The 26992-nt window shown below is 43.7% G+C and overlaps 26 non-coding genes across 26 annotated transcripts; all 26 read right to left on the bottom strand.

Annotated features, from left to right (window-relative positions):
• Positions 1–1217: 1217 nt before the first annotated feature.
• TRNAG-CCC (transfer RNA glycine (anticodon CCC)) lies at positions 1218–1289 on the bottom strand. The gene has a single exon. It is a non-coding gene; the product is annotated as a tRNA-Gly (tRNA).
• Positions 1290–1835: 546 nt separating this feature from the next.
• TRNAM-CAU (transfer RNA methionine (anticodon CAU)) lies at positions 1836–1907 on the bottom strand. Its single transcript has one exon. It is a non-coding gene; the product is annotated as a tRNA-Met (tRNA).
• Positions 1908–2817: 910 nt separating this feature from the next.
• On the bottom strand, positions 2818–2889 carry TRNAG-UCC (transfer RNA glycine (anticodon UCC)). Its single transcript has one exon. It is a non-coding gene; the product is annotated as a tRNA-Gly (tRNA).
• Positions 2890–4413: 1524 nt separating this feature from the next.
• TRNAG-CCC (transfer RNA glycine (anticodon CCC)) lies at positions 4414–4485 on the bottom strand. Its single transcript has one exon. It is a non-coding gene; the product is annotated as a tRNA-Gly (tRNA).
• A 546-nt stretch (positions 4486–5031) lies between these two features.
• On the bottom strand, positions 5032–5103 carry TRNAM-CAU (transfer RNA methionine (anticodon CAU)). Its single transcript has one exon. It is a non-coding gene; the product is annotated as a tRNA-Met (tRNA).
• A 909-nt stretch (positions 5104–6012) lies between these two features.
• Positions 6013–6084, bottom strand: TRNAG-UCC (transfer RNA glycine (anticodon UCC)). Its single transcript has one exon. It is a non-coding gene; the product is annotated as a tRNA-Gly (tRNA).
• Positions 6085–7607: 1523 nt separating this feature from the next.
• On the bottom strand, positions 7608–7679 carry TRNAG-CCC (transfer RNA glycine (anticodon CCC)). The gene has a single exon. It is a non-coding gene; the product is annotated as a tRNA-Gly (tRNA).
• A 546-nt stretch (positions 7680–8225) lies between these two features.
• On the bottom strand, positions 8226–8297 carry TRNAM-CAU (transfer RNA methionine (anticodon CAU)). Its single transcript has one exon. It is a non-coding gene; the product is annotated as a tRNA-Met (tRNA).
• Positions 8298–9207: 910 nt separating this feature from the next.
• On the bottom strand, positions 9208–9279 carry TRNAG-UCC (transfer RNA glycine (anticodon UCC)). Its single transcript has one exon. It is a non-coding gene; the product is annotated as a tRNA-Gly (tRNA).
• A 2141-nt stretch (positions 9280–11420) lies between these two features.
• On the bottom strand, positions 11421–11492 carry TRNAM-CAU (transfer RNA methionine (anticodon CAU)). Its single transcript has one exon. It is a non-coding gene; the product is annotated as a tRNA-Met (tRNA).
• Positions 11493–12402: 910 nt separating this feature from the next.
• TRNAG-UCC (transfer RNA glycine (anticodon UCC)) lies at positions 12403–12474 on the bottom strand. The gene has a single exon. It is a non-coding gene; the product is annotated as a tRNA-Gly (tRNA).
• Positions 12475–13021: 547 nt separating this feature from the next.
• On the bottom strand, positions 13022–13093 carry TRNAM-CAU (transfer RNA methionine (anticodon CAU)). Its single transcript has one exon. It is a non-coding gene; the product is annotated as a tRNA-Met (tRNA).
• A 904-nt stretch (positions 13094–13997) lies between these two features.
• On the bottom strand, positions 13998–14069 carry TRNAG-CCC (transfer RNA glycine (anticodon CCC)). Its single transcript has one exon. It is a non-coding gene; the product is annotated as a tRNA-Gly (tRNA).
• Positions 14070–14615: 546 nt separating this feature from the next.
• On the bottom strand, positions 14616–14687 carry TRNAM-CAU (transfer RNA methionine (anticodon CAU)). Its single transcript has one exon. It is a non-coding gene; the product is annotated as a tRNA-Met (tRNA).
• A 910-nt stretch (positions 14688–15597) lies between these two features.
• Positions 15598–15669, bottom strand: TRNAG-UCC (transfer RNA glycine (anticodon UCC)). Its single transcript has one exon. It is a non-coding gene; the product is annotated as a tRNA-Gly (tRNA).
• Positions 15670–17193: 1524 nt separating this feature from the next.
• On the bottom strand, positions 17194–17265 carry TRNAG-CCC (transfer RNA glycine (anticodon CCC)). The gene has a single exon. It is a non-coding gene; the product is annotated as a tRNA-Gly (tRNA).
• A 546-nt stretch (positions 17266–17811) lies between these two features.
• Positions 17812–17883, bottom strand: TRNAM-CAU (transfer RNA methionine (anticodon CAU)). Its single transcript has one exon. It is a non-coding gene; the product is annotated as a tRNA-Met (tRNA).
• Positions 17884–18792: 909 nt separating this feature from the next.
• TRNAG-UCC (transfer RNA glycine (anticodon UCC)) lies at positions 18793–18864 on the bottom strand. Its single transcript has one exon. It is a non-coding gene; the product is annotated as a tRNA-Gly (tRNA).
• Positions 18865–20387: 1523 nt separating this feature from the next.
• Positions 20388–20459, bottom strand: TRNAG-CCC (transfer RNA glycine (anticodon CCC)). The gene has a single exon. It is a non-coding gene; the product is annotated as a tRNA-Gly (tRNA).
• Positions 20460–21005: 546 nt separating this feature from the next.
• TRNAM-CAU (transfer RNA methionine (anticodon CAU)) lies at positions 21006–21077 on the bottom strand. The gene has a single exon. It is a non-coding gene; the product is annotated as a tRNA-Met (tRNA).
• A 910-nt stretch (positions 21078–21987) lies between these two features.
• Positions 21988–22059, bottom strand: TRNAG-UCC (transfer RNA glycine (anticodon UCC)). The gene has a single exon. It is a non-coding gene; the product is annotated as a tRNA-Gly (tRNA).
• Positions 22060–23582: 1523 nt separating this feature from the next.
• TRNAG-CCC (transfer RNA glycine (anticodon CCC)) lies at positions 23583–23654 on the bottom strand. Its single transcript has one exon. It is a non-coding gene; the product is annotated as a tRNA-Gly (tRNA).
• A 545-nt stretch (positions 23655–24199) lies between these two features.
• TRNAM-CAU (transfer RNA methionine (anticodon CAU)) lies at positions 24200–24271 on the bottom strand. Its single transcript has one exon. It is a non-coding gene; the product is annotated as a tRNA-Met (tRNA).
• A 910-nt stretch (positions 24272–25181) lies between these two features.
• On the bottom strand, positions 25182–25253 carry TRNAG-UCC (transfer RNA glycine (anticodon UCC)). Its single transcript has one exon. It is a non-coding gene; the product is annotated as a tRNA-Gly (tRNA).
• A 547-nt stretch (positions 25254–25800) lies between these two features.
• TRNAM-CAU (transfer RNA methionine (anticodon CAU)) lies at positions 25801–25872 on the bottom strand. Its single transcript has one exon. It is a non-coding gene; the product is annotated as a tRNA-Met (tRNA).
• Positions 25873–26766: 894 nt separating this feature from the next.
• TRNAG-CCC (transfer RNA glycine (anticodon CCC)) lies at positions 26767–26838 on the bottom strand. The gene has a single exon. It is a non-coding gene; the product is annotated as a tRNA-Gly (tRNA).
• Positions 26839–26992: the final 154 nt, after the last annotated feature.

Raw genomic sequence — 26992 nt, 5'->3', positions numbered from 1 at the left:
CTTCCTTCGGCGTCAAAGAGTCAAGGTTTATTTACTGCAGGGAACACAGAAGTCACAGGAAGTACATCGAGTGTAGTTCGGGGAGACTGCTTCAAATTGTATTTGTGGATCGCTCCTTTTATACAGTTTCTACCCATAGGATAACATGATACACAATAGTTTACAACCTGGTTCCCACAAGTCGCTCTCAGAGGGGTCGCTTAGATCACTTTGAAACACACAAGATCCGGAACATAAGTGCGGAAACATTTGGCGGTTCCCAACTGTAAAAACCCATCTTCCCACCATTAGCAAATTCCAATCAGCAGTAAAGTAGATCGAAACAGGAACGAAGACAGGTGCAGAGGAAGACGGAAACAGTGGGGAGATCGGAAAGGGTGTAAAAGGGGAGTGTCGAGAAGCACGAGATACAGGCATCAAAGGGACGTGCCTAATGAGATGCACAACTGAGACAATAAGCCCGTGCGGCAAGATGAGCCTCGAGCGGCGCCATCTGCCTTACAGTAGCATCCCCCTCGTCATAAAGACACTTTCAAAGAACATGTGTCTTCCGCAAATATCTTGGGAGTCCCAGGGTCGCGAAGCGGACAGCGTCCGTTCGCTGGCTACTTGAGGGCAAGAGACAAAATGGATGCCGTATCTAAGATGGAACCCGTGGGTACAGATGACAAACCCACATAACAAACGAACGGTTTAAGTTAGCACAGCGAAACTGCGCACACTTGCTAAACTCGTCATTTGCGGTTCATAGATACTAGACTCGACCATATTCGTGTGAGTCGAAAACACCACTTACAATTGTCACGGAACCTCAGGTGGCGCTACATTCTGGTAAGTGCACAAGTATGCACAAAATGTTAGGGACTTTTGCCAGATTTATCGGTGGATCTTGCATATTTTTTTCAGAGGCTAGATATTGCCTAGAAATGCTTTTTAACATAGAGATGTTGGAGTTATAATGTCTGGTCGGGCCTCAGCCCTTCCATTGTTTGCCCACTGTAACATATTTATTACCAGCACATGTGAGTTGTGACTCTGCTTTATAAAACTTATCATATATTAGGACAATGAATGTATCAGAAGGTGCGATTGAGATGTTTGCCTATGTATTTGTTTATTTTTTTATATATGGCTGATTAATCTGTTCATGAAATTTCCATTTTGAGACCTGTTGCATTAAAATATGTCCTGCTTGCAGAATATATAAGCATTTTCACTGCGTTGGCCGGGAATCGAACCCGGGTCAACTGCTTGGGAAGCAGCTATGCTCACCACTATACCACCAACGCCCTCTGATGTGTGTGCTCTCGGTTCTAAATATTACGTTCCCGAAATCAATGACTATCTTGCAACAGCTTCAATGGTGCATTTGGTTTCGATACCAACATGAGAAGTAGTAGAACGTTTTTTGCAGAGGGTAAGGAACTGGGGATTGAAACCAAGGACAAAGTTGTGCAGAAGAGAAGAAATGAAATGCAACAGTACAAAAAGTAGAAATCAGCATATATAGGCAGCATGGGAAGCAAAGCAGGGAAGAGAAAGAGAGAACATTCCATGAAATGCCCAGGAGATAGATAAGAGCAGAAAAAAAAGGGAAGAATGAAATTCAAAGCATGCCCAGAAAGTTGTGTGAAGCTCCCACCAGTCATTTATGGTTATAGTTGTGTGTCTTTACTTTCAAAGTACAGGGTTGATCCTTTCACGAACACTCTTGTATTACACAGACACAGATAGTTGAGAAGTCTTTTCTCACATAGCTGGCACAAGCTTGCGCTTTTCCTTTCTGGCAGTGTGGAAATGACAGCTTCGTCCTTGGAAGGAAAGTCAAGCAAAATTAGCAGAGGATGGTTTCGATCCATCGACCTCTGGGTTATGGGCCCAGCACGCTTCCGCTGCGCCACTCTGCTCGTTCATGAAGGTGATCTCTTTATGCAGATGAGGAGGCATTCAGCGGAGTGAAGTGGCATTGGTCGGGCTCTCACCTCATTTGCCTAATTATATCGCAAGGCATGCTGGGTGCAGAAAATCTTCATCTTCCCCTCTCACAATCAGTCATAACTGATAGTCCAGACCCTCTTACGCACTAGCCGTTTCAGGCCTTTATCAAGACAGCAGCTCTCCAACACTCTCTGTCTCTCTCTCTCTGTGATCCTAGTGCTAGCATGCTCAGGATTTGGCTTTACCTGGGAGCCAGAGATCTACCCGGTGAGGGCTTGCCCGGTGTAAGGCTTTTGAGCGTTTGGGAGCGTTCGGTACATGAGAGGACGTTGGACTGGAAACTATGCAAATTTGAAGCATCCAACCTTCCTGCTGCAGTCGGGGGCTCTTTCCATGGACATCTGCCTTTTGGATTCCTCTAAACTTGCCCTCTGATGAAACATTTTTTGAGCTGCAGTTACCTCCGACGTCTACAAGGTGGCGCTACATTCAGGTGAGGGCACAAGTATGCACAAAATGTTGGCGACTTTCACCAGATTTATCGATGGATCTTGCATATTGTTTTCAGAGGCTAGATATTGCCTAGGAAATGGTTTTTAACATAGAGATGCTGGAGTTATAATGTGTGGTCGGGCCTCAGCCCTTTCATTGTCTGCCCACTGTAAATATTTTTTACCAGCACATGTGAGTGGTGACTCTGCTTTATGAAACTTATCATATATTAGGACAATGAATATAGCAGAAGGGGCGATTGAGATGCTTGCCTACATATTTGTTTATTTTTTATATAACGGCTGATTAATCTGTTCATTATATTTCCATTTTGTGACATGTTGCATTAAAATATATCCTGCTTGCAGAATATATAAGTATTTGTACTGCGTTGGCCGGGAATCGAACCCGGGTCAACTGCTTGGAAGGCAGCTATGCTCACCACTATACCACCAACGCCCTCTGATCTGTGCGCTCTCGGTTCTTAACATTAGGATCCTGAGTTCAATGACTATCTTGCACCAGCTTCAATGGTGCATTTGGTTTAGATACCAACATGAAAAGCAATAGAAAGTTTTTTGCAGAGGGTAAGGAACTGGGATTGAAACCAAGGACAAAGCTGTGCAGAAGAGAAGAATGGAAAGCTGCATTACAAATAATAGATAAGAATATATAGAGGCAGCATGGGAAGCAAAACAGGGAAGAGAAATACAGAACATTCAATTAAATGCCCAGGAGATAGATAAGAGCAGAACAAAAAGGAAAGAATGAAATTCAAAGCCTGCCCATAAAAGTGTTTGAAGGTCCCACCAGTCATTTATGCTTATTATTGTGTGTCTTTACTTTCAAAGTACAGGGTGGATCATTTGATGATCCCTCTCTTGTATTTCAGCAGACACAGATATTTGACAAGTATTTTCTCACATAGCTGGCACAAGCTTGTGCTTTTCCTTGCTGGCAGCGTGGAAATGACAGCTTGGTCCTTGGAAGGAAAGTCAAGAAAAATTAGAAGAGGATGGTTTCGATCCATCGACCTCTGGGTTATGGGCCCAGCACGCTTCCGCTGCGCCACTCTGCTCTGTTGTGAAAGTGTTCTTTTTATGCAGATAGGGAGCATTAAGCAGAGTAGCGTGGGATTGGTACGGCTCTCACCTCATTTGCCTAAGTATATTGCAAGGCATGCTGGGTACAGAAAAACTTCATCTTCCCCTCTCACAATCAGTCATAACTGAAAGTCAGACACTCTTAGGCACTAGCCGTTTCAGACCTTTATCAAGACAGCATGTCATGAACCCTCTCTCTCTCTCTCTGTGATCCTAGCACTAGCATGCTCAGGATTTGGCTTTACCTGGGAGCCAGAGATCTACCCGGTGATGGCTTGCCCGGTGTGAGGCTTTTGAGCGTTTGGGAGCGTTCGGGACGTGAGTGGATGTTGGACAGGAAACTCTGCGAATTTGAAGCATCCAACATTCCTGCTGCAGTGAGCGGCTCTTTCCATGGACATCTGCCTCTAGGATTCCTCTCAACTTGCCTTCTGATAAAACATTTTGTGAGCAGCAATTACCTTCGACAGCTACAAGGTGGCGCTACATTCTGGTAAGTGCACAAGTATGCACAAAATGTTAGGGACTTTTGCCAGATTTATCGGTGGATCTTGCATATTTTTTTCAGAGGCTAGATATTGCCTAGAAATGCTTTTTAACATAGAGATGTTGGAGTTATAATGTCTGGCCGGGCCTCAGCCCTTCCATTGTTTGCCCACTGTAACATATTTATTTCCAGCACATGTGAGTTGTGACTCTGCTTTATAAAACTTATCATATATTAGGACAATGAATGTATCAGAAGGTGCGATTGAGATGTTTGCCTATGTATTTGTTTATTTTTTTTATATATGGCTGAATAATCTGTTCATGAAATTTCCATTTTGAGACATGTTGCATTAAAATATATCCTGCTTGCAGAATATATAAGCATTTTCACTGCGTTGGCCGGGAATCGAACCCGGGTCAACTGCTTGGGAAGCAGCTATGCTCACCACTATACCACCAACGCCCTCTGATGTGTGTGCTCTCGGTTCTAAATATTACGTTTCCGAAATCAATGACTATCTTGCAACAGCTTCAATGGTGCATTTGGTTTCGATACCAACATGAGAAGTAGTAGAACGTTTTTTGCAGAGGGTAAGGAACTGGGGATTGAAACCAAGGACAAAGTTGTGCAGAAGAGAAGAAATGAAATGCAACAGTACAAATAGTAGAAATCAGCATATATAGGCAGCATGGGAAGCAAAGCAGGGAAGAGAAAGAGAGAACATTCCATGAAATGCCCAGGAGATAGATAAGAGCAGAAAAAAAAGGGAAGAATGAAATTCAAAGCATGCCCAGAAAGTTGTGTGAAGCTCCCACCAGTCATTTATGGTTATAGTTGTGTGTCTTTACTTTCAAAGTACAGGGTTGATCCTTTCACGAACACTCTTGTATTACACAGACACAGATAGTTGAGAAGTCTTTTCTCACATAGCTGGCACAAGCTTGCGCTTTTCCTTTCTGGCAGTGTGGAAATGACAGCTTGGTCCTTGGAAGGAAAGTCAAGCAAAATTAGCAGAGGATGGTTTCGATCCATCGACCTCTGGGTTATGGGCCCAGCACGCTTCCGCTGCGCCACTCTGCTCGTTCGTGAAAGTGATCTCTTTATGCAGATGAGGAGGCATTCAGCGGAGTGAAGTGGGATTGGTCGGGCTCTCACCTCATTTGCCTAATTATATCGCAAGGCATGCTGGGTGCAGAAAATCTTCATCTTCCCCTCTCACAATCAGTCATAACTGATAGTCCAGACCCTCTTAGGCACTAGCCGTTTCAGGCCTTTATCAAGACAGCAGCTCTCCGACACTCTCTGTCTCTCTCTCTCTGTGATCCTAGTGCTAGCATGCTCAGGATTTGGCTTTACCTGGAAGCCAGAGATCTACCCAGTGAGGGTTTGCCCGGTGTAAGGCTTTTGAGCGTTGGGAGCGTTCGGTACATGAGAGGACGTTGGACTGGAAACTATGCAAATTTGAAGCATCCAACCTTCCTGCTGCAGTCGGGGGCTCTTTCCATGGACATCTGCCTTTTGGATTCCTCTAAACTTGCCCGCTGATGAAACATTTTTTGAGCTGCAGTTACCTCCGACGTCTACAAGGTGGCGCTACATTCAGTTGAGGGCACAAGTATGCACAAAATGTTGGCGACTTTCACCAGATTTTTCGATGGATCTTGCATATTGTTTTCAGAGGCTAGATATTGCCTAGGAAATGGTTTTTAACATAGAGATGCTGGAGTTATAATGTGTGGTCTGGCCTCAGCCCTTTCATTGTCTGCCCACTGTAAATATTTTTTACCAGCACATGTGAGTGGTGACTCTGCTTTATGAAACTTATCATATATTAGGACAATGAATATAGCAGAAGGGGCGATTGAGATGCTTGCCTACATATTTGTTTATTTTTTATATAACGGCTGATTAATCTGTTCATTATATTTCCATTTTGTGACATGTTGCATTAAAATATATCCTGCTTGCATAATATATAAGTATTTGTACTGCGTTGGCCGGGAATCGAACCCGGGTCAACTGCTTGGAAGGCAGCTATGCTCACCACTATACCACCAACGCCCTCTGATCTGTGCGCTCTCGGTTCTTAACATTAGGATCCTGAGTTCAATGACTATCTTGCACCAGCTTCAATGGTGCATTTGGTTTAGATACCAACATGAAAAGCAATAGAAAGTTTTTTGCAGAGGGTAAGGAACTGGGATTGAAACCAAGGACAAAGCTGTGCAGAAGAGAAGAATGGAAAGCTGCATTACAAATAATAGATAAGAATATATAGAGGCAGCATGGGAAGCAAAACAGGGAAGAGAAATACAGAACATTCAATTAAATGCCCAGGAGATAGATAAGAGCAGAACAAAAAGGAAAGAATGAAATTCAAAGCCTGCCCATAAAAGTGTTTGAAGGTCCCACCAGTCATTTATGCTTATTATTGTGTGTCTTTACTTTCAAAGTACAGGGTGGATCATTTGATGATCCCTCTCTTGTATTTCAGCAGACACAGATATTTGACAAGTATTTTCTCACATAGCTGGCACAAGCTTGTGCTTTTCCTTGCTGGCAGCGTGGAAATGACAGCTTGGTCCTTGGAAGGAAAGTCAAGCAAAATTAGCAGAGGATGGTTTCGATCCATCGACCTCTGGGTTATGGGCCCAGCACGCTTCCGCTGCGTCACTCTGCTCTGTTGTGAAAGTGTTCTTTTTATGCAGATAGGGAGCATTAAGCAGAGTAGCGTGGGATTGGTACGGCTCTCACCTCATTTGCCTAAGTATATTGCAAGGCATGCTGGGTACAGAAAAACTTCATCTTCCCCTCTCACAATCAGTCATAACTGAAAGTCAGACACTCTTAGGCACTAGCCGTTTCAGACCTTTATCAAGACAGCATGTCATGAACCCTCTCTCTCTCTCTCTGTGATCCTAGCACTAGCATGCTCAGGATTTGGCTTTACCTGGGAGCCAGAGATCTACCCGGTGAGGGCTTGCCCGGTGTGAGGCTTTTGAGCGTTTGGGAGCGTTCGGGACGTGAGTGGACGTTGGACAGGAAACTCTGCGAATTTGAAGCATCCAACATTCCTGCTGCAGTGAGCGGCTCTTTCCATGGACATCTGCCTCTAGGATTCCTCTCAACTTGCCTTCTGATAAAACATTTTGTGAGCAGCAATTACCTTCGACAGCTACAAGGTGGCGCTACATTCTGGTAAGTGCACAAGTATGCACAAAATGTTAGGGACTTTTGCCAGATTTATCGGTGGATCTTGCATATTTTTTTTAGAGGCTAGATATTGCCTAGAAATGCTTTTTAACATAGAGATGTTGGAGTTATAATGTCTGGTCGGGCCTCAGCCCTTCCATTGTTTGCCCACTGTAACATATTTATTACCAGCACATGTGAGTTGTGACTCTGCTTTATAAAACTTATCATATATTAGGACAATGAATGTATCAGAAGGTGCGATTGAGATGTTTGCCTATGTATTTGTTTATTTTTTTATATATGGCTGATTAATCTGTTCATGAAATTTCCATTTTGAGACATGTTGCATTAAAATATGTCCTGCTTGCAGAATATATAAGCATTTTCACTGCGTTGGCCGGGAATCGAACCCGGGTCAACTGCTTGGGAAGCAGCTATGCTCACCACTATACCACCAACGCCCTCTGATGTGTGTGCTCTCGGTTCTAAATATTACGTTCCCGAAATCAATGACTATCTTGCAACAGCTTCAATGGTGCATTTGGTTTCGATACCAACATGAGAAGTAGTAGAACGTTTTTTGCAGAGGGTAAGGAACTGGGGATTGAAACCAAGGACAAAGTTGTGCAGAAGAGAAGAAATGAAATGCAACAGTACAAAAAGTAGAAATCAGCATATATAGGCAGCATGGGAAGCAAAGCAGGGAAGAGAAAGAGAGAACATTCCATGAAATGCACAGGAGATAGATAAGAGCAGAAAAAAAAGGGAAGAATGAAATTCAAAGCATGCCCAGAAAGTTGTGTGAAGCTCCCACCAGTCATTTATGGTTATAGTTGTGTGTCTTTACTTTCAAAGTACAGGGTTGATCCTTTCACGAACACTCTTGTATTACACAGACACAGATAGTTGAGAAGTCTTTTCTCACATAGCTGGCACAAGCTTGCGCTTTTCCTTTCTGGCAGTGTGGAAATGACAGCTTGGTCCTTGGAAGGAAAGTCAAGCAAAATTAGCAGAGGATGGTTTCGATCCATCGACCTCTGGGTTATGGGCCCAGCACGCTTCCGCTGCGCCACTCTGCTCGTTCATGAAGGTGATCTCTTTATGCAGATGAGGAGGCATTCAGCGGAGTGAAGTGGCATTGGTCGGGCTCTCACCTCATTTGCCTAATTATATCGCAAGGCATGCTGGGTGCAGAAAATCTTCATCTTCCCCTCTCACAATCAGTCATAACTGATAGTCCAGACCCTCTTACGCACTAGCCGTTTCAGGCCTTTATCAAGACAGCAGCTCTCCAACACTCTCTGTCTCTCTCTCTCTGTGATCCTAGTGCTAGCATGCTCAGGATTTGGCTTTACCTGGGAGCCAGAGATCTACCCGGTGAGGGCTTGCCCGGTGTAAGGCTTTTGAGCGTTTGGGAGCGTTCGGTACATGAGAGGACGTTGGACTGGAAACTATGCAAATTTGAAGCATCCAACCTTCCTGCTGCAGTCGGGGGCTCTTTCCATGGACATCTGCCTTTTGGATTCCTCTAAACTTGCCCTCTGATGAAACATTTTTTGAGCTGCAGTTACCTCCGACGTCTACAAGGTGGCGCTACATTCAGGTGAGGGCACAAGTATGCACAAAATGTTGGCGACTTTCACCAGATTTATCGATGGATCTTGCATATTGTTTTCAGAGGCTAGATATTGCCTAGGAAATGGTTTTTAACATAGAGATGCTGGAGTTATAATGTGTGGTCGGGCCTCAGCCCTTTCATTGTCTGCCCACTGTAAATATTTTTTACCAGCACATGTGAGTGGTGACTCTGCTTTATGAAACTTATCATATATTAGGACAATGAATATAGCAGAAGGGGCGATTGAGATGCTTGCCTACATATTTGTTTATTTTTTATATAACGGCTGATTAATCTGTTCATTATATTTCCATTTTGTGACATGTTGCATTAAAATATATCCTGCTTGCAGAATATATAAGTATTTGTACTGCGTTGGCCGGGAATCGAACCCGGGTCAACTGCTTGGAAGGCAGCTATGCTCACCACTATACCACCAACGCCCTCTGATCTGTGCGCTCTCGGTTCTTAACATTAGGATCCTGAGTTCAATGACTATCTTGCACCAGCTTCAATGGTGCATTTGGTTTAGATACCAACATGAAAAGCAATAGAAAGTTTTTTGCAGAGGGTAAGGAACTGGGATTGAAACCAAGGACAAAGCTGTGCAGAAGAGAAGAATGGAAAGCTGCATTACAAATAATAGATAAGAATATATAGAGGCAGCATGGGAAGCAAAACAGGGAAGAGAAATACAGAACATTCAATTAAATGCCCAGGAGATAGATAAGAGCAGAACAAAAAGGAAAGAATGAAATTCAAAGCCTGCCCATAAAAGTGTTTGAAGGTCCCACCAGTCATTTATGCTTATTATTGTGTGTCTTTACTTTCAAAGTACAGGGTGGATCATTTGATGATCCCTCTCTTGTATTTCAGCAGACACAGATATTTGACAAGTATTTTCTCACATAGCTGGCACAAGCTTGTGCTTTTCCTTGCTGGCAGCGTGGAAATGACAGCTTGGTCCTTGGAAGGAAAGTCAAGCAAAATTAGCAGAGGATGGTTTCGATCCGTCGACCTCTGGGTTATGGGCCCAGCACGCTTCCGCTGCGCCACTCTGCTCTGTTGTGAAAGTGTTCTTTTTATGCAGATAGGGAGCATTAAGCAGAGTAGCGTGGGATTGGTACGGCTCTCACCTCATTTGCCTAAGTATATTGCAAGGCATGCTGGGTACAGAAAAACTTCATCTTCCCCTCTCACAATCAGTCATAACTGAAAGTCAGACACTCTTAGGCACTAGCCGTTTCAGACCTTTATCAAGACAGCATGTCATGAACCCTCTCTCTCTCTCTCTGTGATCCTAGCACTAGCATGCTCAGGATTTGGCTTTACCTGGGAGCCAGAGATCTACCCGGTGAGGGCTTGCCCGGTGTGAGGCTTTTGAGCGTTTGGGAGCGTTCGGGACGTGAGTGGACGTTGGACAGGAAACTCTGCGAATTTGAAGCATCCAACATTCCTGCTGCAGTGAGCGGCTCTTTCCATGGACATCTGCCTCTAGGATTCCTCTCAACTTGCCTTCTGATAAAACATTTTGTGAGCAGCAATTACCTTCGACAGCTACAAGGTGGCGCTACATTCTGGTAAGTGCACAAGTATGCACAAAATGTTAGGGACTTTTGCCAGATTTATCGGTGGATCTTGCATATTTTTTTCAGAGGCTAGATATTGCCTAGAAATGCTTTTTAACATAGAGATGTTGGAGTTATAATGTCTGGTCGGGCCTCAGCCCTTCCATTGTTTGCCCACTGTAACATATTTATTACCAGCACATGTGAGTTGTGACTCTGCTTTATAAAACTTATCATATATTAGGACAATGAATGTATCAGAAGGTGCGATTGAGATGTTTGCCTATGTATTTGTTTATTTTTTTATATATGGCTGATTAATCTGTTCATGAAATTTCCATTTTGAGACATGTTGCATTAAAATATGTCCTGCTTGCAGAATATATAAGCATTTTCACTGTGTTGGCCGGGAATCGAACCCAGGTCAACTGCTTGGGAAGCAGCTATGCTCACCACTATACCACCAACGCCCTCTGATGTGTGTGCTCTCGGTTCTAAATATTACGTTCCCGAAATCAATGACTATCTTGCAACAGCTTCAATGGTGCATTTGGTTTCGATACCAACATGAGAAGTAGTAGAACGTTTTTTGCAGAGGGTAAGGAACTGGGGATTGAAACCAAGGACAAAGTTGTGCAGAAGAGAAGAAATGAAATGCAACAGTACAAAAAGTAGAAATCAGCATATATAGGCAGCATGGGAAGCAAAGCAGGGAAGAGAAAGAGAGAACATTCCGTGAAATGCCCAGGAGATAGATAAGAGCAGAAAAAAAAGGGAAGAATGAAATTCAAAGCATGCCCAGAAAGTTGTGTGAAGCTCCCACCAGTCATTTATGGTTATAGTTGTGTGTCTTTACTTTCAAAGTACAGGGTTGATCCTTTCACGAACACTCTTGTATTACACAGACACAGATAGTTGAGAAGTCTTTTCTCACATAGCTGGCACAAGCTTGCGCTTTTCCTTTCTGGCAGTGTGGAAATGACAGCTTGGTCCTTGGAAGGAAAGTCAAGCAAAATTAGCAGAGGATGGTTTCGATCCATCGACCTCTGGGTTATGGGCCCAGCACGCTTCCGCTGCGCCACTCTGCTCGTTCATGAAGGTGATCTCTTTATGCAGATGAGGAGGCATTCAGCGGAGTGAAGTGGCATTGGTCGGGCTCTCACCTCATTTGCCTAATTATATCGCAAGGCATGCTGGGTGCAGAAAATCTTCATCTTCCCCTCTCACAATCAGTCATAACTGATAGTCCAGACCCTCTTACGCACTAGCCGTTTCAGGCCTTTATCAAGACAGCAGCTCTCCAACACTCTCTGTCTCTCTCTCTCTGTGATCCTAGTGCTAGCATGCTCAGGATTTGGCTTTACCTGGGAGCCAGAGATCTACCCGGTGAGGGCTTGCCCGGTGTAAGGCTTTTGAGCGTTTGGGAGCGTTCGGTACATGAGAGGACGTTGGACTGGAAACTATGCAAATTTGAAGCATCCAACCTTCCTGCTGCAGTCGGGGGCTCTTTCCATGGACATCTGCCTTTTGGATTCCTCTAAACTTGCCCTCTGATGAAACATTTTTTGAGCTGCAGTTACCTCCGACGTCTACAAGGTGGCGCTACATTCAGGTGAGGGCACAAGTATGCACAAAATGTTGGCGACTTTCACCAGATTTATCGATGGATCTTGCATATTGTTTTCAGAGGCTAGATATTGCCTAGGAAATGGTTTTTAACATAGAGATGCTGGAGTTATAATGTGTGGTCGGGCCTCAGCCCTTTCATTGTCTGCCCACTGTAAATATTTTTTACCAGCACATGTGAGTGGTGACTCTGCTTTATGAAACTTATCATATATTAGGACAATGAATATAGCAGAAGGGGCGATTGAGATGCTTGCCTACATATTTGTTTATTTTTTATATAACGGCTGATTAATCTGTTCATTATATTTCCATTTTGTGACATGTTGCATTAAAATATATCCTGCTTGCAGAATATATAAGTATTTGTACTGCGTTGGCCGGGAATCGAACCCAGGTCAACTGCTTGGAAGGCAGCTATGCTCACCACTATACCACCAACGCCCTCTGATCTGTGCGCTCTCGGTTCTTAACATTAGGATCCTGAGTTCAATGACTATCTTGCACCAGCTTCAATGGTGCATTTGGTTTAGATACCAACATGAAAAGCAATAGAAAGTTTTTTGCAGAGGGTAAGGAACTGGGATTGAAACCAAGGACAAAGCTGTGCAGAAGAGAAGAATGGAAAGCTGCATTACAAATAATAGATAAGAATATATAGAGGCAGCATGGGAAGCAAAACAGGGAAGAGAAATACAGAACATTCAATTAAATGCCCAGGAGATAGATAAGAGCAGAACAAAAGGGAAAGAATGAAATTCAAAGCCTGCCCATAAAAGTGTTTGAAGGTCCCACCAGTCATTTATGCTTATTATTGTGTGTCTTTACTTTCAAAGTACAGGGTGGATCATTTGATGATCCCTCTCTTGTATTTCAGCAGACACAGATATTTGACAAGTATTTTCTCACATAGCTGGCACAAGCTTGTGCTTTTCCTTGCTGGCAGCGTGGAAATGACAGCTTGGTCCTTGGAAGGAAAGTCAAGAAAAATTAGCAGAGGATGGTTTCGATCCATCGACCTCTGGGTTATGGGCCCAGCACGCTTCCGCTGCGCCACTCTGCTCTGTTGTGAAAGTGTTCTTTTTATGCAGATAGGGAGCATTAAGCAGAGTAGCGTGGGATTGGTACGGCTCTCACCTCATTTGCCTAAGTATATTGCAAGGCATGCTGGGTACAGAAAAACTTCATCTTCCCCTCTCACAATCAGTCATAACTGAAAGTCAGACACTCTTAGGCACTAGCCGTTTCAGACCTTTATCAAGACAGCATGTCATGAACCCTCTCTCTCTCTCTCTGTGATCCTAGCACTAGCATGCTCAGGATTTGGCTTTACCTGGGAGCCAGAGATCTACCCGGTGAGGGCTTGCCCGGTGTGAGGCTTTTGAGCGTTTGGGAGCGTTCGGGACGTGAGTGGACGTTGGACAGGAAACTCTGCGAATTTGAAGCATCCAACATTCCTGCTGCAGTGAGCGGCTCTTTCCATGGACATCTGCCTCTAGGATTCCTCTCAACTTGCCTTCTGATAAAACATTTTGTGAGCAGCAATTACCTTCGACAGCTACAAGGTGGCGCTACATTCTGGTAAGTGCACAAGTATGCACAAAATGTTAGGGACTTTTGCCAGATTTATCGGTGGATCTTGCATATTTTTTTCAGAGGCTAGATATTGCCTAGAAATGCTTTTTAACATAGAGATGTTGGAGTTATAATGTCTGGTCGGGCCTCAGCCCTTCCATTGTTTGCCCACTGTAACATATTTATTACCAGCACATGTGAGTTGTGACTCTGCTTTATAAAACTTATCATATATTAGGACAATGAATGTATCAGAAGGTGCGATTGAGATGTTTGCCTATGTATTTGTTTATTTTTTTATATATGGCTGATTAATCTGTTCATGAAATTTCCATTTTGAGACCTGTTGCATTAAAATATGTCCTGCTTGCAGAATATATAAGCATTTTCACTGCGTTGGCCGGGAATCGAACCCGGGTCAACTGCTTGGGAAGCAGCTATGCTCACCACTATACCACCAACGCCCTCTGATGTGTGTGCTCTCGGTTCTAAATATTACGTTCCCGAAATCAATGACTATCTTGCAACAGCTTCAATGGTGCATTTGGTTTCGATACCAACATGAGAAGTAGTAGAACGTTTTTTGCAGAGGGTAAGGAACTGGGGATTGAAACCAAGGACAAAGTTGTGCAGAAGAGAAGAAATGAAATGCAACAGTACAAAAAGTAGAAATCAGCATATATAGGCAGCATGGGAAGCAAAGCAGGGAAGAGAAAGAGAGAACATTCCATGAAATGCCCAGGAGATAGATAAGAGCAGAAAAAAAAGGGAAGAATGAAATTCAAAGCATGCCCAGAAAGTTGTGTGAAGCTCCCACCAGTCATTTATGGTTATAGTTGTGTGTCTTTACTTTCAAAGTACAGGGTTGATCCTTTCACGAACACTCTTGTATTACACAGACACAGATAGTTGAGAAGTCTTTTCTCACATAGCTGGCACAAGCTTGCGCTTTTCCTTTCTGGCAGTGTGGAAATGACAGCTTCGTCCTTGGAAGGAAAGTCAAGCAAAATTAGCAGAGGATGGTTTCGATCCATCGACCTCTGGGTTATGGGCCCAGCACGCTTCCGCTGCGCCACTCTGCTCGTTCATGAAGGTGATCTCTTTATGCAGATGAGGAGGCATTCAGCGGAGTGAAGTGGCATTGGTCGGGCTCTCACCTCATTTGCCTAATTATATCGCAAGGCATGCTGGGTGCAGAAAATCTTCATCTTCCCCTCTCACAATCAGTCATAACTGATAGTCCAGACCCTCTTACGCACTAGCCGTTTCAGGCCTTTATCAAGACAGCAGCTCTCCAACACTCTCTGTCTCTCTCTCTCTGTGATCCTAGTGCTAGCATGCTCAGGATTTGGCTTTACCTGGGAGCCAGAGATCTACCCGGTGAGGGCTTGCCCGGTGTAAGGCTTTTGAGCGTTTGGGAGCGTTCGGTACATGAGAGGACGTTGGACTGGAAACTATGCAAATTTGAAGCATCCAACCTTCCTGCTGCAGTCGGGGGCTCTTTCCATGGACATCTGCCTTTTGGATTCCTCTAAACTTGCCCTCTGATGAAACATTTTTTGAGCTGCAGTTACCTCCGACGTCTACAAGGTGGCGCTACATTCAGGTGAGGGCACAAGTATGCACAAAATGTTGGCGACTTTCACCAGATTTATCGATGGATCTTGCATATTGTTTTCAGAGGCTAGATATTGCCTAGGAAATGGTTTTTAACATAGAGATGCTGGAGTTATAATGTGTGGTCGGGCCTCAGCCCTTTCATTGTCTGCCCACTGTAAATATTTTTTACCAGCACATGTGAGTGGTGACTCTGCTTTATGAAACTTATCATATATTAGGACAATGAATATAGCAGAAGGGGCGATTGAGATGCTTGCCTACATATTTGTTTATTTTTTATATAACGGCTGATTAATCTGTTCATTATATTTCCATTTTGTGACATGTTGCATTAAAATATATCCTGCTTGCAGAATATATAAGTATTTGTACTGCGTTGGCCGGGAATCGAACCCGGGTCAACTGCTTGGAAGGCAGCTATGCTCACCACTATACCACCAACGCCCTCTGATCTGTGCGCTCTCGGTTCTTAACATTAGGATCCTGAGTTCAATGACTATCTTGCACCAGCTTCAATGGTGCATTTGGTTTAGATACCAACATGAAAAGCAATAGAAAGTTTTTTGCAGAGGGTAAGGAACTGGGATTGAAACCAAGGACAAAGCTGTGCAGAAGAGAAGAATGGAAAGCTGCATTACAAATAATAGATAAGAATATATAGAGGCAGCATGGGAAGCAAAACAGGGAAGAGAAATACAGAACATTCAATTAAATGCCCAGGAGATAGATAAGAGCAGAACAAAAAGGAAAGAATGAAATTCAAAGCCTGCCCATAAAAGTGTTTGAAGGTCCCACCAGTCATTTATGCTTATTATTGTGTGTCTTTACTTTCAAAGTACAGGGTGGATCATTTGATGATCCCTCTCTTGTATTTCAGCAGACACAGATATTTGACAAGTATTTTCTCACATAGCTGGCACAAGCTTGTGCTTTTCCTTGCTGGCAGCGTGGAAATGACAGCTTGGTCCTTGGAAGGAAAGTCAAGAAAAATTAGAAGAGGATGGTTTCGATCCATCGACCTCTGGGTTATGGGCCCAGCACGCTTCCGCTGCGCCACTCTGCTCTGTTGTGAAAGTGTTCTTTTTATGCAGATAGGGAGCATTAAGCAGAGTAGCGTGGGATTGGTACGGCTCTCACCTCATTTGCCTAAGTATATTGCAAGGCATGCTGGGTACAGAAAAACTTCATCTTCCCCTCTCACAATCAGTCATAACTGAAAGTCAGACACTCTTAGGCACTAGCCGTTTCAGACCTTTATCAAGACAGCATGTCATGAACCCTCTCTCTCTCTCTCTGTGATCCTAGCACTAGCATGCTCAGGATTTGGCTTTACCTGGGAGCCAGAGATCTACCCGGTGATGGCTTGCCCGGTGTGAGGCTTTTGAGCGTTTGGGAGCGTTCGGGACGTGAGTGGATGTTGGACAGGAAACTCTGCGAATTTGAAGCATCCAACATTCCTGCTGCAGTGAGCGGCTCTTTCCATGGACATCTGCCTCTAGGATTCCTCTCAACTTGCCTTCTGATAAAACATTTTGTGAGCAGCAATTACCTTCGACAGCTACAAGGTGGCGCTACATTCTGGTAAGTGCACAAGTATGCACAAAATGTTAGGGACTTTTGCCAGATTTATCGGTGGATCTTGCATATTTTTTTCAGAGGCTAGATATTGCCTAGAAATGCTTTTTAACATAGAGATGTTGGAGTTATAATGTCTGGCCGGGCCTCAGCCCTTCCATTGTTTGCCCACTGTAACATATTTATTTCCAGCACATGTGAGTTGTGACTCTGCTTTATAAAACTTATCATATATTAGGACAATGAATGTATCAGAAGGTGCGATTGAGATGTTTGCCTATGTATTTGTTTATTTTTTTTATATATGGCTGAATAATCTGTTCATGAAATTTCCATTTTGAGACATGTTGCATTAAAATATATCCTGCTTGCAGAATATATAAGCATTTTCACTGCGTTGGCCGGGAATCGAACCCGGGTCAACTGCTTGGGAAGCAGCTATGCTCACCACTATACCACCAACGCCCTCTGATGTGTGTGCTCTCGGTTCTAAATATTACGTTTCCGAAATCAATGACTATCTTGCAACAGCTTCAATGGTGCATTTGGTTTCGATACCAACATGAGAAGTAGTAGAACGTTTTTTGCAGAGGGTAAGGAACTGGGGATTGAAACCAAGGACAAAGTTGTGCAGAAGAGAAGAAATGAAATGCAACAGTACAAATAGTAGAAATCAGCATATATAGGCAGCATGGGAAGCAAAGCAGGGAAGAGAAAGAGAGAACATTCCATGAAATGCCCAGGAGATAGATAAGAGCAGAAAAAAAAGGGAAGAATGAAATTCAAAGCATGCCCAGAAAGTTGTGTGAAGCTCCCACCAGTCATTTATGGTTATAGTTGTGTGTCTTTACTTTCAAAGTACAGGGTTGATCCTTTCACGAACACTCTTGTATTACACAGACACAGATAGTTGAGAAGTCTTTTCTCACATAGCTGGCACAAGCTTGCGCTTTTCCTTTCTGGCAGTGTGGAAATGACAGCTTGGTCCTTGGAAGGAAAGTCAAGCAAAATTAGCAGAGGATGGTTTCGATCCATCGACCTCTGGGTTATGGGCCCAGCACGCTTCCGCTGCGCCACTCTGCTCGTTCGTGAAAGTGATCTCTTTATGCAGATGAGGAGGCATTCAGCGGAGTGAAGTGGGATTGGTCGGGCTCTCACCTCATTTGCCTAATTATATCGCAAGGCATGCTGGGTGCAGAAAATCTTCATCTTCCCCTCTCACAATCAGTCATAACTGATAGTCCAGACCCTCTTAGGCACTAGCCGTTTCAGGCCTTTATCAAGACAGCAGCTCTCCGACACTCTCTGTCTCTCTCTCTCTGTGATCCTAGTGCTAGCATGCTCAGGATTTGGCTTTACCTGGAAGCCAGAGATCTACCCAGTGAGGGTTTGCCCGGTGTAAGGCTTTTGAGCGTTGGGAGCGTTCGGTACATGAGAGGACGTTGGACTGGAAACTATGCAAATTTGAAGCATCCAACCTTCCTGCTGCAGTCGGGGGCTCTTTCCATGGACATCTGCCTTTTGGATTCCTCTAAACTTGCCCGCTGATGAAACATTTTTTGAGCTGCAGTTACCTCCGACGTCTACAAGGTGGCGCTACATTCAGTTGAGGGCACAAGTATGCACAAAATGTTGGCGACTTTCACCAGATTTTTCGATGGATCTTGCATATTGTTTTCAGAGGCTAGATATTGCCTAGGAAATGGTTTTTAACATAGAGATGCTGGAGTTATAATGTGTGGTCTGGCCTCAGCCCTTTCATTGTCTGCCCACTGTAAATATTTTTTACCAGCACATGTGAGTGGTGACTCTGCTTTATGAAACTTATCATATATTAGGACAATGAATATAGCAGAAGGGGCGATTGAGATGCTTGCCTACATATTTGTTTATTTTTTATATAACGGCTGATTAATCTGTTCATTATATTTCCATTTTGTGACATGTTGCATTAAAATATATCCTGCTTGCATAATATATAAGTATTTGTACTGCGTTGGCCGGGAATCGAACCCGGGTCAACTGCTTGGAAGGCAGCTATGCTCACCACTATACCACCAACGCCCTCTGATCTGTGCGCTCTCGGTTCTTAACATTAGGATCCTGAGTTCAATGACTATCTTGCACCAGCTTCAATGGTGCATTTGGTTTAGATACCAACATGAAAAGCAATAGAAAGTTTTTTGCAGAGGGTAAGGAACTGGGATTGAAACCAAGGACAAAGCTGTGCAGAAGAGAAGAATGGAAAGCTGCATTACAAATAATAGATAAGAATATATAGAGGCAGCATGGGAAGCAAAACAGGGAAGAGAAATACAGAACATTCAATTAAATGCCCAGGAGATAGATAAGAGCAGAACAAAAAGGAAAGAATGAAATTCAAAGCCTGCCCATAAAAGTGTTTGAAGGTCCCACCAGTCATTTATGCTTATTATTGTGTGTCTTTACTTTCAAAGTACAGGGTGGATCATTTGATGATCCCTCTCTTGTATTTCAGCAGACACAGATATTTGACAAGTATTTTCTCACATAGCTGGCACAAGCTTGTGCTTTTCCTTGCTGGCAGCGTGGAAATGACAGCTTGGTCCTTGGAAGGAAAGTCAAGCAAAATTAGCAGAGGATGGTTTCGATCCATCGACCTCTGGGTTATGGGCCCAGCACGCTTCCGCTGCGTCACTCTGCTCTGTTGTGAAAGTGTTCTTTTTATGCAGATAGGGAGCATTAAGCAGAGTAGCGTGGGATTGGTACGGCTCTCACCTCATTTGCCTAAGTATATTGCAAGGCATGCTGGGTACAGAAAAACTTCATCTTCCCCTCTCACAATCAGTCATAACTGAAAGTCAGACACTCTTAGGCACTAGCCGTTTCAGACCTTTATCAAGACAGCATGTCATGAACCCTCTCTCTCTCTCTCTGTGATCCTAGCACTAGCATGCTCAGGATTTGGCTTTACCTGGGAGCCAGAGATCTACCCGGTGAGGGCTTGCCCGGTGTGAGGCTTTTGAGCGTTTGGGAGCGTTCGGGACGTGAGTGGACGTTGGACAGGAAACTCTGCGAATTTGAAGCATCCAACATTCCTGCTGCAGTGAGCGGCTCTTTCCATGGACATCTGCCTCTAGGATTCCTCTCAACTTGCCTTCTGATAAAACATTTTGTGAGCAGCAATTACCTTCGACAGCTACAAGGTGGCGCTACATTCTGGTAAGTGCACAAGTATGCACAAAATGTTAGGGACTTTTGCCAGATTTATCGGTGGATCTTGCATATTTTTTTTAGAGGCTAGATATTGCCTAGAAATGCTTTTTAACATAGAGATGTTGGAGTTATAATGTCTGGTCGGGCCTCAGCCCTTCCATTGTTTGCCCACTGTAACATATTTATTACCAGCACATGTGAGTTGTGACTCTGCTTTATAAAACTTATCATATATTAGGACAATGAATGTATCAGAAGGTGCGATTGAGATGTTTGCCTATGTATTTGTTTATTTTTTTATATATGGCTGATTAATCTGTTCATGAAATTTCCATTTTGAGACATGTTGCATTAAAATATGTCCTGCTTGCAGAATATATAAGCATTTTCACTGCGTTGGCCGGGAATCGAACCCGGGTCAACTGCTTGGGAAGCAGCTATGCTCACCACTATACCACCAACGCCCTCTGATGTGTGTGCTCTCGGTTCTAAATATTACGTTCCCGAAATCAATGACTATCTTGCAACAGCTTCAATGGTGCATTTGGTTTCGATACCAACATGAGAAGTAGTAGAACGTTTTTTGCAGAGGGTAAGGAACTGGGGATTGAAACCAAGGACAAAGTTGTGCAGAAGAGAAGAAATGAAATGCAACAGTACAAAAAGTAGAAATCAGCATATATAGGCAGCATGGGAAGCAAAGCAGGGAAGAGAAAGAGAGAACATTCCATGAAATGCACAGGAGATAGATAAGAGCAGAAAAAAAAGGGAAGAATGAAATTCAAAGCATGCCCAGAAAGTTGTGTGAAGCTCCCACCAGTCATTTATGGTTATAGTTGTGTGTCTTTACTTTCAAAGTACAGGGTTGATCCTTTCACGAACACTCTTGTATTACACAGACACAGATAGTTGAGAAGTCTTTTCTCACATAGCTGGCACAAGCTTGCGCTTTTCCTTTCTGGCAGTGTGGAAATGACAGCTTGGTCCTTGGAAGGAAAGTCAAGCAAAATTAGCAGAGGATGGTTTCGATCCATCGACCTCTGGGTTATGGGCCCAGCACGCTTCCGCTGCGCCACTCTGCTCGTTCATGAAGGTGATCTCTTTATGCAGATGAGGAGGCATTCAGCGGAGTGAAGTGGCATTGGTCGGGCTCTCACCTCATTTGCCTAATTATATCGCAAGGCATGCTGGGTGCAGAAAATCTTCATCTTCCCCTCTCACAATCAGTCATAACTGATAGTCCAGACCCTCTTACGCACTAGCCGTTTCAGGCCTTTATCAAGACAGCAGCTCTCCAACACTCTCTGTCTCTCTCTCTCTGTGATCCTAGTGCTAGCATGCTCAGGATTTGGCTTTACCTGGGAGCCAGAGATCTACCCGGTGAGGGCTTGCCCGGTGTAAGGCTTTTGAGCGTTTGGGAGCGTTCGGTACATGAGAGGACGTTGGACTGGAAACTATGCAAATTTGAAGCATCCAACCTTCCTGCTGCAGTCGGGGGCTCTTTCCATGGACATCTGCCTTTTGGATTCCTCTAAACTTGCCCTCTGATGAAACATTTTTTGAGCTGCAGTTACCTCCGACGTCTACAAGGTGGCGCTACATTCAGGTGAGGGCACAAGTATGCACAAAATGTTGGCGACTTTCACCAGATTTATCGATGGATCTTGCATATTGTTTTCAGAGGCTAGATATTGCCTAGGAAATGGTTTTTAACATAGAGATGCTGGAGTTATAATGTGTGGTCGGGCCTCAGCCCTTTCATTGTCTGCCCACTGTAAATATTTTTTACCAGCACATGTGAGTGGTGACTCTGCTTTATGAAACTTATCATATATTAGGACAATGAATATAGCAGAAGGGGCGATTGAGATGCTTGCCTACATATTTGTTTATTTTTTATATAACGGCTGATTAATCTGTTCATTATATTTCCATTTTGTGACATGTTGCATTAAAATATATCCTGCTTGCAGAATATATAAGTATTTGTACTGCGTTGGCCGGGAATCGAACCCGGGTCAACTGCTTGGAAGGCAGCTATGCTCACCACTATACCACCAACGCCCTCTGATCTGTGCGCTCTCGGTTCTTAACATTAGGATCCTGAGTTCAATGACTATCTTGCACCAGCTTCAATGGTGCATTTGGTTTAGATACCAACATGAAAAGCAATAGAAAGTTTTTTGCAGAGGGTAAGGAACTGGGATTGAAACCAAGGACAAAGCTGTGCAGAAGAGAAGAATGGAAAGCTGCATTACAAATAATAGATAAGAATATATAGAGGCAGCATGGGAAGCAAAACAGGGAAGAGAAATACAGAACATTCAATTAAATGCCCAGGAGATAGATAAGAGCAGAACAAAAAGGAAAGAATGAAATTCAAAGCCTGCCCATAAAAGTGTTTGAAGGTCCCACCAGTCATTTATGCTTATTATTGTGTGTCTTTACTTTCAAAGTACAGGGTGGATCATTTGATGATCCCTCTCTTGTATTTCAGCAGACACAGATATTTGACAAGTATTTTCTCACATAGCTGGCACAAGCTTGTGCTTTTCCTTGCTGGCAGCGTGGAAATGACAGCTTGGTCCTTGGAAGGAAAGTCAAGCAAAATTAGCAGAGGATGGTTTCGATCCGTCGACCTCTGGGTTATGGGCCCAGCACGCTTCCGCTGCGCCACTCTGCTCTGTTGTGAAAGTGTTCTTTTTATGCAGATAGGGAGCATTAAGCAGAGTAGCGTGGGATTGGTACGGCTCTCACCTCATTTGCCTAAGTATATTGCAAGGCATGCTGGGTACAGAAAAACTTCATCTTCCCCTCTCACAATCAGTCATAACTGAAAGTCAGACACTCTTAGGCACTAGCCGTTTCAGACCTTTATCAAGACAGCATGTCATGAACCCTCTCTCTCTCTCTCTGTGATCCTAGCACTAGCATGCTCAGGATTTGGCTTTACCTGGGAGCCAGAGATCTACCCGGTGAGGGCTTGCCCGGTGTGAGGCTTTTGAGCGTTTGGGAGCGTTCGGGACGTGAGTGGACGTTGGACAGGAAACTCTGCGAATTTGAAGCATCCAACATTCCTGCTGCAGTGAGCGGCTCTTTCCATGGACATCTGCCTCTAGGATTCCTCTCAACTTGCCTTCTGATAAAACATTTTGTGAGCAGCAATTACCTTCGACAGCTACAAGGTGGCGCTACATTCTGGTAAGTGCACAAGTATGCACAAAATGTTAGGGACTTTTGCCAGATTTATCAGTGGATCTTGCATATTTTTTTCAGAGGCTAGATATTGCCTAGAAATGCTTTTTAACATAGAGATGTTGGAGTTATAATGTCTGGTCGGGCCTCAGCCCTTCCATTGTTTGCCCACTGTAACATATTTATTACCAGCACATGTGAGTTGTGACTCTGCTTTATAAAACTTATCATATATTAGGACAATGAATGTATCAGAAGGTGCGATTGAGATGTTTGCCTATGTATTTGTTTATTTTTTTATATATGGCTGATTAATCTGTTCATGAAATTTCCATTTTGAGACATGTTGCATTAAAATATGTCCTGCTTGCAGAATATATAAGCATTTTCACTGCGTTGGCCGGGAATCGAACCCGGGTCAACTGCTTGGGAAGCAGCTATGCTCACCACTATACCACCAACGCCCTCTGATGTGTGTGCTCTCGGTTCTAAATATTACGTTACCGAAATCAATGACTATCTTGCAACAGCTTCAATGGTGCATTTGGTTTCGATACCAACATGAGAAGTAGTAGAACGTTTTTTGCAGAGGGTAAGGAACTGGGGATTGAAACCAAGGACAAAGTTGTGCAGAAGAGAAGAAATGAAATGCAACAGTACAAAAAGTAGAAATCAGCATATATAGGCAGCATGGGAAGCAAAGCAGGGAAGAGAAAGAGAGAACATTCCATGAAATGCCCAGGAGATAGATAAGAGCAGAAAAAAAGGGAAGAATGAAATTCAAAGCATGCCCAGAAAGTTGTGTGAAGCTCCCACCAGTCATTTATGGTTATAGTTGTGTGTCTTTACTTTCAAAGTACAGGGTTGATCCTTTCACGAACACTCTTGTATTACACAGACACAGATAGTTGAGAAGTCTTTTCTCACATAGCTGGCACAAGCTTGCGCTTTTCCTTTCTGGCAGTGTGGAAATGACAGCTTGGTCCTTGGAAGGAAAGTCAAGCAAAATTAGCAGAGGATGGTTTCGATCCATCGACCTCTGGGTTATGGGCCCAGCACGCTTCCGCTGCGCCACTCTGCTCGTTCATGAAGGTGATCTCTTTATGCAGATGAGGAGGCATTCAGCGGAGTGAAGTGGCATTGGTCGGGCTCTCACCTCATTTGCCTAATTATATCGCAAGGCATGCTGGGTGCAGAACATCTTCATCTTCCCCTCTCACAATCAGTCATAACTGATAGTCCAGACCCTCTTACGCACTAGCCGTTTCAGGCCTTTATCAAGACAGCAGCTCTCCAACACTCTCTGTCTCTCTCTCTCTGTGATCCTAGTGCTAGCATGCTCAGGATTTGGCTTTACCTGGGAGCCAGAGATCTACCCGGTGAGGGCTTGCCCGGTGTAAGGCTTTTGAGCGTTTGGGAGCGTTCGGTACATGAGAGGACGTTGGACTGGAAACTATGCAAATTTGAAGCATCCAACCTTCCTGCTGCAGTCGGGGGCTCTTTCCATGGACATCTGCCTTTTGGATTCCTCTAAACTTGCCCTCTGATGAAACATTTTTTGAGCTGCAGTTACCTCCGACGTCTACAAGGTGGCGCTAGATTCAGGTGAGGGCACAAGTATGCACAAAATGTTGGCGACTTTCACCAGATTTATCGATGGATCTTGCATATTGTTTTCAGAGGCTAGATATTGCCTAGGAAATGGTTTTTAACATAGAGATGCTGGAGTTATAATGTGTGGTCGGGCCTCAGCCCTTTCATTGTCTGCCCACTGTAAATATTTTTTACCAGCACATGTGAGTGGTGACTCTGCTTTATGAAACTTATCATATATTAGGACAATGAATATAGCAGAAGGGGCGATTGAGATGCTTGCCTACATATTTGTTTATTTTTTATATAACGGCTGATTAATCTGTTCATTATATTTCCATTTTGTGACATGTTGCATTAAAATATATCCTGCTTGCAGAATATATAAGTATTTGTACTGCGTTGGCCGGGAATCGAACCCGGGTCAACTGCTTGGAAGGCAGCTATGCTCACCACTATACCACCAACGCCCTCTGATCTGTGCGCTCTCGGTTCTTAACATTAGGATCCTGAGTTCAATGACTATCTTGCACCAGCTTCAATGGTGCATTTGGTTTAGATACCAACATGAAAAGCAATAGAAAGTTTTTTGCAGAGGGTAAGGAACTGGGATTGAAACCAAGGACAAAGCTGTGCAGAAGAGAAGAATGGAAAGCTGCATTACAAATAATAGATAAGAATATATAGAGGCAGCATGGGAAGCAAAACAGGGAAGAGAAATACAGAACATTCAATTAAATGCCCAGGAGATAGATAAGAGCAGAACAAAAAGGAAAGAATGAAATTCAAAGCCTGCCCATAAAAGTGTTTGAAGGTCCCACCAGTCATTTATGCTTATTATTGTGTGTCTTTACTTTCAAAGTACAGGGTGGATCATTTGATGATCCCTCTCTTGTATTTCAGCAGACACAGATATTTGACAAGTATTTTCTCACATAGCTGGCACAAGCTTGTGCTTTTCCTTGCTGGCAGCGTGGAAATGACAGCTTGGTCCTTGGAAGGAAAGTCAAGAAAAATTAGCAGAGGATGGTTTCGATCCATCGACCTCTGGGTTATGGGCCCAGCACGCTTCCGCTGCGCCACTCTGCTCTGTTGTGAAAGTGTTCTTTTTATGCAGATAGGGAGCATTAAGCAGAGTAGCGTGGGATTGGTACGGCTCTCACCTCATTTGCCTAAGTATATTGCAAGGCATGCTGGGTACAGAAAAACTTCATCTTCCCCTCTCACAATCAGTCATAACTGAAAGTCAGACACTCTTAGGCACTAGCCGTTTCAGACCTTTATCAAGACAGCATGTCATGAACCCTCTCTCTCTCTCTCTGTGATCCTAGCACTAGCATGCTCAGGATTTGGCTTTACCTGGGAGCCAGAGATCTACCCGGTGAGGGCTTGCCCGGTGTGAGGCTTTTGAGCGTTTGGGAGCGTTGTGGACGTTGGACAGGAAACTCTGCGAATTTGAAGCATCCAACATTCCTGCTGCAGTGAGCGGCTCTTTCCATGGACATCTGCCTCTAGGATTCCTCTCAACTTGCCTTCTGATAAAACATTTTGTGAGCAGCAATTACCTTCGACAGCTACAAGGTGGCGCTACATTCTGGTAAGTGCACAAGTATGCACAAAATGTTAGGGACTTTTGCCAGATTTATCGGTGGATCTTGCATATTTTTTTCAGAGGCTAGATATTGCCTAGAAATGCTTTTTAACATAGAGATGTTGGAGTTATAATGTCTGGTCGGGCCTCAGCCCTTCCATTGTTTGCCCACTGTAACATATTTATTACCAGCACATGTGAGTTGTGACTCTGCTTTATAAAACTTATCATATATTAGGACAATGAATGTATCAGAAGGTGCGATTGAGATGTTTGCCTATGTATTTGTTTATTTTTTTATATATGGCTGATTAATCTGTTCATGAAATTTCCATTTTGAGACATGTTGCATTAAAATATGTCCTGCTTGCAGAATATATAAGCATTTTCACTGCGTTGGCCGGGAATCGAACCCGGGTCAACTGCTTGGGAAGCAGCTATGCTCACCACTATACCACCAACGCCCTCTGATGTGTGTGCTCTCGGTTCTAAATATTACGTTCCCGAAATCAATGACTATCTTGCAACAGCTTCAATGGTGCATTTGGTTTCGATACCAACATGAGAAGTAGTAGAACGTTTTTTGCAGAGGGTAAGGAACTGGGGATTGAAACCAAG

This window comes from Lissotriton vulgaris, unplaced genomic scaffold (genome assembly GCF_964263255.1).
Source record: "Lissotriton vulgaris unplaced genomic scaffold, aLisVul1.2 SCAFFOLD_975, whole genome shotgun sequence".
Lineage (NCBI taxonomy): Eukaryota > Metazoa > Chordata > Amphibia > Caudata > Salamandridae > Lissotriton > Lissotriton vulgaris.
This window is presented reverse-complemented; position numbering and strand designations above follow the sequence as displayed.